This window comes from Choristoneura fumiferana, chromosome 28, assembly GCF_025370935.1.
Source record: "Choristoneura fumiferana chromosome 28, NRCan_CFum_1, whole genome shotgun sequence".
Classification (NCBI taxonomy): Eukaryota; Metazoa; Arthropoda; class Insecta; order Lepidoptera; family Tortricidae; genus Choristoneura; species Choristoneura fumiferana.
The window spans coordinates 8,187,434-8,198,129 of record NC_133499.1 but is presented as its reverse complement, the minus strand read 5'-3'; positions in this window follow the sequence as shown (position 1 = coordinate 8,198,129).

Below are 10,696 nucleotides of genomic sequence, written 5' to 3'. Positions count from 1 at the left end.
GGCCACCACGGCAATGCATTATACCTATTGTCCGGCATGAAATACTAATTTATGATCAAGACTTAGAAGTCAGCCTGTATAGAATGGATCAACAAAAACCAAATCACGAATAACCTTTGAGATTAAATTGTTAATTGAATGCTACTAAGTGATTACTAAGTATGTTCAACTTTAGACTGCGTTACCACCAGAGGTGTGCGAGGATTTGTTGCGAGCCCCGAGTTAACCCCCGATGCAAAAAGAGGGGTGTTATAAGTTTGACTGCTATGTGTGTCTGTATGTGTGTATCTGTCTGCTGCCACCGTAGCTCTTAAACGGGTAGACCGATTTGAATGCGGTTTTTTTAAATTAAAAGCAGGTTTTCTAGCGATGGTTCTTAGACATGTTTTATCAAAATCGATTAAGCCGTTTTTGAGATATTGAACTTTGAAGCGACAAACTCGGGGTTTTCCAACTTCATTTATACATAGCATAGCACAGCTCTAGTGGAAACAGCTGAGCGGAGCGAGGCTAGGTAAATGAAGCATTTCTATTGGTTCATGAAGAACACATTCCTCACAACGCAACCCCGCACATCTCTGGTGGAAACGTAGCTTTAGACCTTGTTTGTATGTTATTAATGATTTATTAATTTTCCTCCTCTGACGAAGTTAATCGCCACGCTCAGGGGCATCAATTAAGTTGGACAAGCCCAAAAGCGGCAAAAAGGAAGCGAAATTTAAAAAAAAAGGATAATTCGATCATAAGATATTTTACAATGTAACACTGGGCAACCACATTTGCGCAAAAATTCGTGTCGAAAAAAATTTTATAACAAAAAATTGCACCGACTACAAAAACCATGAAAATAATTTTCTACCAGTCTGAAGTCGGTCGGTGCCTCAGCACGAGCCAGCAGGAGTGGACCTATAGTCATCTACCTCACCTACGCACTTTATATTGGGCTTCAATCACTCTTTTCGGAACTATCATAATAGTATTTTTTGCAACAGTTGTATAATAGGGTTCAAAAAAGGTGAGTAGCGCGAGTTACGATGTGAGATTTAGCGAACATCGTAAGAAAAGGACGCCACGAGCTTACGTAGCATTACAATACTTTTTCTTCGACTGGGTACTTAATAATTACAATACAAAATTAGAGAAAAAGTACTTTATATGTTTGACATACTTTAGTAAAAAGTATGGCAAAGGCAAAGAGAAGGTAAACAACAATAAACAAGTGAGAAATATGAAAATGTCAAAATTTGAAAAAGTTAAATTTTGTTTTTGATTAACGTTTACTTTCCTGTGAAGATGTTAAAAATACGCGTTACTTAAATGTTGGCAGGCTATGGATTATGTTCGGAAAGTTTTTATTCTGTAAGTATAAAAACCATATAAAATATGTACCTAACTGGCTGCCTGTCCGAACGTTAAGAAAAAAAATAAGTGGTTGCAGCAGGGCTACTACGAAACTCGAAGTTCGTGTCGTGCGGTCCCTCTCGCTCTCGTATTAAATAGTATAAGTGTCAGAGGGACCGCACGACACGAACTTCGAGTTTCGGTAGTAGCCCTGCAGTATCGTGTTAGCAACATTACGATGCAGTGCTGTTATGGGGAATAGACAATATAGACTTTTCCGGAATCTTGTTATGTATGCTGTTATATTACTGTTCGTGATTAAGCAAATCACAGATTACAGTATAAGTAGTAGTAGAAAAAAACAAACCAAACCTACCCTACTGTGTTCTATAAAAGCATAAGAAAATACACTGAGAAATATTTTCGGTTTCGGAGAAAATTGAGAGTTGTCAAATGAAACATTTGGCAAACAATAATTCTGCGAAAAGGCAGAACCCGATTTTTAGGGTTCCGGAGCCAAAATGGCAAAAACGGGACCCTTATAGTTTCGCCATGTCTGTCTGTCTGTCCGTCCGCGGCTTTGCTCAGGGACTGTCAATGCTAGAAAGCTGTGATTTTACACGGGTACAGGTATATATATTAACTATGCCGACAAAATGGTACAATAAAAAATCTATTTTTTTTTAAATTAGGGTACCTCCCATAGTCGTAAAGTGGGGGTGATATTTTTTCTCTCATCCAACCCTATAGTGTGGGGTATCGTTGGATAGGTCTTTTAAAACCATTACGGGTTTGCTAAGGCGATTTTTCGATTTAGTGATTTTTTCGCGAAATATTCAATTTTAAAGTGCAAACTTTCATTAAAATCGAGCGTCCCCCCCCCCCGCACACTCTAAAATCTAAACCAGTGGTGGATAAATTTGAAAAAATTCAGGTTGGTAGTAAGTATATCAAACTTTCAAGGAAAACTATAACGGCTAAGTTTGCTTGAGAATTATTAGTAGTTTTACTCTTAATTAGCAGCCTAAGGTATAAAATATACCAAAACTTGGAAGATTCCGTATAAAATACGAAATCCTTAGAAAAATATTACTTGTTTTTTTTCGTAATGGCCACGGAACCCTATTTTGGGCGTGTCCGACACGCTCTTGGCCGGTTTTTTTTCCTTTGTCAAATGGCATTAAAAAAATTCCATGCGTGTGTATTGTATGTTGTTTTTAACTGACATTATCTGTCGTCATATTTATATTATTATAATCAAAGCTATTCCAACCGGTATAACTTGAAGTGTATGTGACAATCGAGTAGCATCACATATTTTATGCGTAAAGTTGTTATGTTAAGATGTATCTAACATCACCTTCGTATATTAAAATCCTTCACGCCGCTAAGACTTAGAAAATATAATAAGAATTAAAAAGAGAAAATTAAGTCTATTAGTCTGGAAAGTCTAGAAATATAAAAAATATATTGCAGCTGCCAATGTCTGAACTAGCCATTAAAAATGGCCCATATTGTCTTTGATATTTGATGGGTGCTATTATTCTATAGAAGTGAATCTTATAATTGTAATTTTGTAAATCATCATCATCATCATGTCAGCCGAAAGACGTCCACTGCTGGACATAGGCCTCCCCCAAGGCTCTCCACCGGTCGGTAGGCCTCCAACAAGATGGAGCGACGACCTGGTTAAGATCGCGGGATCGCGGTGGATGCGGAAAGCACAATTTTGTAAATGAATAAATAAAATTAATTTGTTTAGATACAATACAATATTATGTATACGAAATAAGAACCAGCAAATTAACTTGTTGCGTGTTTTTGAACCACAGTTGTGACTGTAATAATGATAATGTATTTATGTATGTATATTATTATTATTTTAATTCTTATTAAAAAAAAAACATGGGACACTTGAGACCAATTGACCTAGTCCCAAATAAGCAAAGCTTGTACCATGGATACTAGCAACGAATAAACATTCTTATATAGATAAATACATACTTAAATACATATTAAACATCCAAGACCCGAGAACAAACATTCGTGTTATTCACCAAATATCTGCCCCGGCCGGGATTCGACCCGGGACCTCAAGCTTTCGTAGTCAGGTTCTCTAACCACTTAGCCATCCGGTCCGTCAATTTATTAAATACTAGCTTCAGCCGCGACTTCGTCTGCCGGATCTAGGTTATCGCGCGTGGCGCCCTCTACCGGAATAAAAGGTATCCTATGTTGATCCTTGGGGTTCAAATATCTATATACCAAATTTCATCAAAATCGGTTCAGTGGTTTCGACGTGAAAGCGTAACAGACAGACAGACAGACAGACAGACAGATTACTTTCGCATTTATAATATTAGTAGGGATTATGTATAAATTGCTGTGCCCTAACAGAGTTTGTCTTGAATCTAATTATACTATGTAAGACCTAAAGTACGACGTGATTACTACGCAATAAATGAATTATGAATTAAAGAAACTGAAACTTCAACAGTCGCAAGTTCTGAATGGGTCCTGACTGTTGAACTTTAAGTAACTAGGTAATCTAAGTTGTAGGCCACGCAATCAAAACATAGTCAACAGGTACTTCCATATAAATAGGGAGAATTACGCAAAGCTCTGCGCAGGGGGCGACACTAGTATAGACAGTAAACAAGCCGTGACAACGTCAGTTCTTTTTATAGTTTGTAGCCATGATTGTGACATGTTTATAATCAGAGCTATATTACCAAAAAAATAATTGAAATACTTATGATAATATGGCATCCTACGGACATTTAAAAATATTTAAAATAAAATAAATAAATATAAATAAATATAACGGGACAATTAACACCGATTAACCTAGTCCCAAAGTAAGCTTATAGCAAAGCTTGAGTTATGGGTACTAAGCAACGGATAAATATAATTATAGATAGATACATACTTAAATACATATTAAACACCCAAGACGCGAGAACAAACATTCGTATTTTTCATACAAATATGCCCCGACACGGGAATCGAACCCGGGACCTCAAGCTTCGTAGTCAGGTTATCTAACCACTAGGCCATCTGGTCGTCATATTTAAGTTAAGACATTCAAAAAACTTTACGGTTGGTTTTTTTTGGAGTCTTTTTGTATTTTTTTTTTCAACTCCAAATTTGTTACTTTTACGGGTATCCCGTGAAACCATATCGAAATTACAAACTGAGACATGGATGCACAGAGAAACCAGAAAAAGAGACCAGCGCTGGGAATCGAACCCAGGTCCTCAGCAATTTACGGTTTGCGCTAGTGCTGCATTCTGACGACAGAACATTGCAGTAATATTCCCAATCACCAAATTTAGCGGGCAATCGGCAGACATTAAAACCCTCTCGACAGATGCACTAGCATACCTTAAATCTAACCTATTAAATATTTAGTTTAAGTAGAGAACCAGAAGCCATACGATAAATAAGTGGTACAATCCGACAATGTAGGGAACCCTCGGTTCGAGACCCACGTGGCAGGCCTTTTTTTAAATTCTGCGTTGTATCTCGTATAATGTATGCATAGATCGCTCAGAAACAATGCAAGGATGATTCCGTAAGGCATTGTCATACAAATGTCAACAATGACTCATCTATCATGTTCAAATATATCGGGTTTTGCCAGAACATAGAGGATCTGAGACAGCGACATGGTCTTTCCGAAAGCGCTGTTAGTTTAAAAAATGACGTGTAAAAGTGCCCATTGCGGCCTATTTACTGAATAAATCATTTGAATTTGAATTTGAATTTGACGAGACAGAACATCCTATATAATCTTCTAGACTGTCATCCGCGACTCCACCCGCGTAGAATTTGTTTATGTATCCCGCGGGAACTATGCGATTTTCCGGGATAAAAACTATCCTATGCCCTTCCCCGGGACTCTACTTGTGTACTGAATTCATCTCAATCGGTTCAGCGGTTTAGACGTGATGGGTAACAAACAAACAAACTTACAAACTTTCGCAATTAATGAAAAACAACAGTGGAAACATTGTTCAAACTCAAACTCAAACTCACAACATTTATTGACAAGAAAAACACACTACATCACAACAAAAACACAGTAAAAACATAAATAGGAGAAGAGAGGAAAATAAGAGATATTGTGCTGTAGTGTGATGCCAAAAGGACTCAGCTCAGCATATGCCGTAGCCCTGAAACCAGAGCTGCAGCGCTGGTTTTCAGCTGAACCCCGGTGAGTGTGCACCCACGTAACCCTTCACTTACTAGGTCTAGGTAACATCAGCCAAATAAGTGGTATATCAATTTTTAAACAAGATCCTATCAAATGAATATGTCGCTAAAGTCGAACTCCCAAGTTGACAGACACGTCTATTGGCATTATTGTTTTATCAACTTTAGGGTGGTAGACCACATATTTGGCTGATGGTACCTATTATTTTTCATGCATTTCTAATATAAATTATAAACATTTCGTTTTATTAATTTATTTTGATTTATTTGATTGGTTTATAGTTTTATATAAATCAAAAATTATTAAAAAAAATATGTAGAAACTTTTTTTGTTTGTGGCTGTTGACTGACACCAGCCCCTGTACCACAAAGCATTACAAGTGCTACAATTCGACAAATTGTAACATTTTACTATGGGAAACTTGACAATTGTCGAATTGTAGCACTTGAACTTTTGTGGTACAGGGGGCGATTACCTAATGGTCGTAGACGAAGATTTTACTTTATGCAACTAGAGCATAAAAAGTCATTTTATGTCGCCTAGATCCAGCATAAACACGCAATTTACGAGTATGAGAAGTGAAGAAATATTTTTAATCGACTGCCGAAGGTGGTCTATGTTTTTCGAGTGTATTTATGTCTGTGTGTCAATTTCTTTGGTTCTCTCTGCAGTCTGAACGGTTTGTTGACATTATGAATTATTAGATTCGTCATACCTGTTGGAGTGAGATAAGTTATATAATAATTTCAATATGGCGTCCGCGAAAAAACATGGCGGGCGAATGAGGGCTATCGTTTTTTGTCTCACTAGATGGCGCACTGTAGCGTGAGGTTTTTAAGTATGGCTTTCAAAGTCTGTTATTACGGGCGTGAAAACAAAGTTTAGATTAAAATCATATTTAATACACCTTAAAACCGTACCATAAAAATATCGAGCATGCCACAGTGTTGCATAGTCCCCGTTTTGTTCGGAAAAAAGGGAGGACAAAGGTTTCCGAAAGACAAAACTGTCTCAAAACACAGACATTCATTGCCCCGGAACGCATATTTGCCATAATTAATTTCATATATTACAAAATATTCACAAAATCATTCTAATTAGAAATAAACCCGCGTAGCTCACTCAAAAACTATGAGATTTGACATTTCGTAGACCTCACGCTACACTAGCGCCTCTAGTGGCGAATGCATTCGCGATAGCCCTCATTAAAATGAATATTTGTATTGTAACAATAATAGGTGTCAAACGAAAGCTAATAATAAGCCCAATTTCATAAAAATAACAAGAAAATCCCGCTAATACTATAAATGCGAAAGTTTGTAAGTCTGTTTGTTTGTATATTTTGTTTGTTACTTCATCACGTCTAAACCATTAAATATCATATCAGGGGACAATTCACACCAATTGACCTAGTCCCAAAGTAAGCTTAGCAAAGCTTGTGTTATGGGTACTAAGCAACGGATAAATATAATTATATAGATAGATACATACTTAAATACATATTAAACACCCAAGACCCGAGAACAAACATTCGTATTTTTCATACAAATATCTGCCCCCGACACGGGACTCGAACCCGGGACCTAAAGCTTCGTAGTCAGGTTCTCTAACCACTAGGCCATCTGGTCGTCATTGAACCGATTTAGATGAAATTCGGTGTACAGATAGTTTGAGTTCCGGAGAAGGAGATAGAATAGATTTTATCCCGGAAAATTGCGTAGTTCCCGCGGGATAGCGATAAACGAATACTAAGCAGACGGAGTCGCGGGTGACGGCTAGTATGATATATAAAAAAAAAAAAAAATCGGATTGCCGTAAAACTAGATAGGTATATTAAGGAAAAAAATAAGTCTAGTCGTCTAGAATCTGTTAGTAACTTAAAGTTCAACAGTCGGGGTCCGTTACCGAACGATTTTGAGCTGGTTACGATGAATGGATTAAGGCAGCTGAACTTTAAGTTCTGAACCACTAAACTTATTTTTAGGGTTCCGTACCCAAAGGGTAAAAACGGAAACCCCATTACTAAGACTTTGCTGCCCGTCCGTCTGTCCGGCTGCCACCAGGCTGTATCTCATGAACCGTGATAGTTAGACAGTTGAAATTTTCAGAGATTCTGTATAACTGTGGCCACTATAACAATAAATACTAAAAACAGGATAGAATAAATATTTAAGGGGGGCTTCCACATTTTACCGAACCGGGGGTAGATTTTTTTGCCATTCACAAGTGCTGGTTATAGCCTAAATTGAATAATGATATTTTTGACTTTTTGACTGTGACTTTGATTCCGTACACAATACGAAATCCTTAGAAAAATATTACTTGATTTTTTCGTAATGGCTACGGACCATTCTTGGGCGTGTCCGACACGCTCTTGACCGGTTTTGATAGCTCCGCAAACTACACATACATATGGCGGTTATTGTTATGGTAAAACTACTGGATTTTCCTATACTCTGACATTTGAACATATCCGCCTGCAGAAATACCAATTAGAAGGATCTTTATGTTTCCGCGGACAACATAAAAAAATGTTTACGACATAACATAGTGTGTTTGTCAAGTCATCTTCATCAGCTTGGACTGTATAGGAAGAGCCTCCTCTTACAATGAGAGGGCTTGGGCCGCAGAACCCAGGCGGGCCTAGTGCGGATTGGGAAATTTACACACTTTAAAAAGAAAGAGAATGTAATATTTAAATAATTAAATATTTAAAAACAGATATAAAAACATAATAAATAAAATAAATAAATAAATAAATATCACGGGACAATTCACACCAATTTACCTAGTCCCAAAGTAAGCTTAACAAAGCTTGTGTTATGGGTACTAAGCAACGGATAAATATAATTATATAGATAGATACATACTTAAATACATATTAAACACCCAAGACCCGAGAACAAACATTCGTATTTTTCATACAAATATCTGCCCCGACACGGGAATCTAACCCGGGACCTCAAGCTTCGTAGTCAGGTTCTCTAACCACTAGGCCATCTGGTCGTCTTAACAATACAATTCGTTATTTATCACCAAAATCAGAACAATTTAATTATTTTATTTAATAAATTTTTGATTTCAACTTCTAAGGCAAAGGATTGAGATGAAATTTGGTATGCAGATAGCTGGACGTCTGGGATAACACAGGCTACTTTTTATTCCGATATTCCCACGGGATAGGGATAAAATCTTGAAATTAGAACGCTGGGTTTAGTCATGAAATTTTGCACAGTTGTTCTTAACACAACCTCAATGAAGACCACGATACAAATTTTGAGAATTACCAGGGGAATTTTGTAAAATCCCGGAATTTCAATTGTGATCACTATATTTTGACTATTTAAAATAATCTCAAATTTTTCCAGTGTCGGCGGGAAAAAATTATAACTAACAAACATAATGACTTTCAAAAATTATGCGACTCGATACGCACACTCGTAAAGGCTACAAAGTTATGAATGAACCGCTTTTTATGGCATTATCCATATTAATCATTAAATGATTTAATGATATCATCCTTTCTATGTACAGTCAAGGATACGCTACAGGAAACAAATACCGAAACCGGATGACGATGACAAATGACTAATTAATTGTTTGTAACACGGATCAAATGTTTGATGTCATTAATTATTAGACTTAAAAGCACCGCTTTTGCGTTTCAAATCAGAAGATTGAATTTGCTGTCAAATTCACACTCATTTTATATGATTTAAATTCGAGTTTTGTTCCGCGTACCTTGATTTTAGAGAAGCTCGATATTTCGGTACAGTCGCATCCCGAATTTAAATCATAAAATCAAATGACCACGATAGTCTAAAGCGTGTCACACACTAAGCAGATACGATAAGATATCCGTATCTGAACGCATATCTGTCAATATCGCTCCCTATACAATTCAATGAGCTAACACACACAGCGCAGATAACTTATATTTTATCGTGATGTATCTGTGGGCACCGACATATATCGAAAGATGGCAAAGATCTGCGTATATAAATTGATCTGTGTATAATATCTGCCGATATAAATATGGTATAGTATTTTATCTGCAGATAGATACAGGTTGATGTGAGAGCCCCGCTGCACGCGATTAAATCTAGAAGAGATAAACACGAAAACATCCTGTATAAACAATCCGCACCAAAAAACAAGTCTACTCAGTTTGAAGGATTTAAACTGAATGTATTGTCTCGTATATTATCGTATCTGTGTAGTGTGTGATAGTTTCAGATCATTAAGTTATTATACGCAGATAAAATTTATCGTATCTGCGTAGTGTGTGACACGCTAAAAATTCACACTCAACCTAAGACATCGGTTACGGTTTAAGGTTCTACCATTCTGGTTTTCAGCCATTCACATTTATTGCGAATTAGCTCGTTGAATTAGCAATGGGCAGGCCATATAACACGATGACCAGGCCGTTGGGGCTGAAAAGTGCTCGAATGGAGACCGCGCGGTAAAAGCAGCGTAGGACGTCCACCGACGAGGACTGATGAGCTGGTTTAAGCCGCGTGTTCACAGTGGATGCAAGCCGCTTCCAACCGAGGCAACTGGAGGTCTATGGGGGAGGCCTATGTTCAACATGATGATGATGATCTTATGGTGATGACGACCAGATGGCCTAGTGGTTAGAGAACCTGACTACGAAGCTTGAGGTCCCGGGGTGTTCTCGGGTCTTGGGTGTTTAATATGTATTTAAGTATGCATATATCTATATAATTATATTTATCCGTTGCTTAGTACCCATAACACAAGCTTTGCTAAACTTACTTTGGGACTAAGTAAATTGGTGTGAATTGTCCCCTGATATTTATTTATTTATTTATTCTAGAAGTCTATACTTCATTTGATTTAGAATTGGAGGCCACAGCAACATTGTATTGCGTCTGGTCAACTATTTCTTACCTATCAAATAGTCCAGTACAATAGTCTGAAGCCGTGTTGGCCGAGTGGTTTGAGAAGCCGTGATGACCGAGTGGTTTGACCTATGGCCTCTCAAGCAGAAGTTCGTGGGTTCAAACCCCGGCTCGCACCTCTGAGTTTTTCCAAATTCATGTGCGGAATTATATTTGAAATTCACCACGAGCTTTACGGTGAAGGAAAACATCGTGAGGAAACCTGCACAAACCT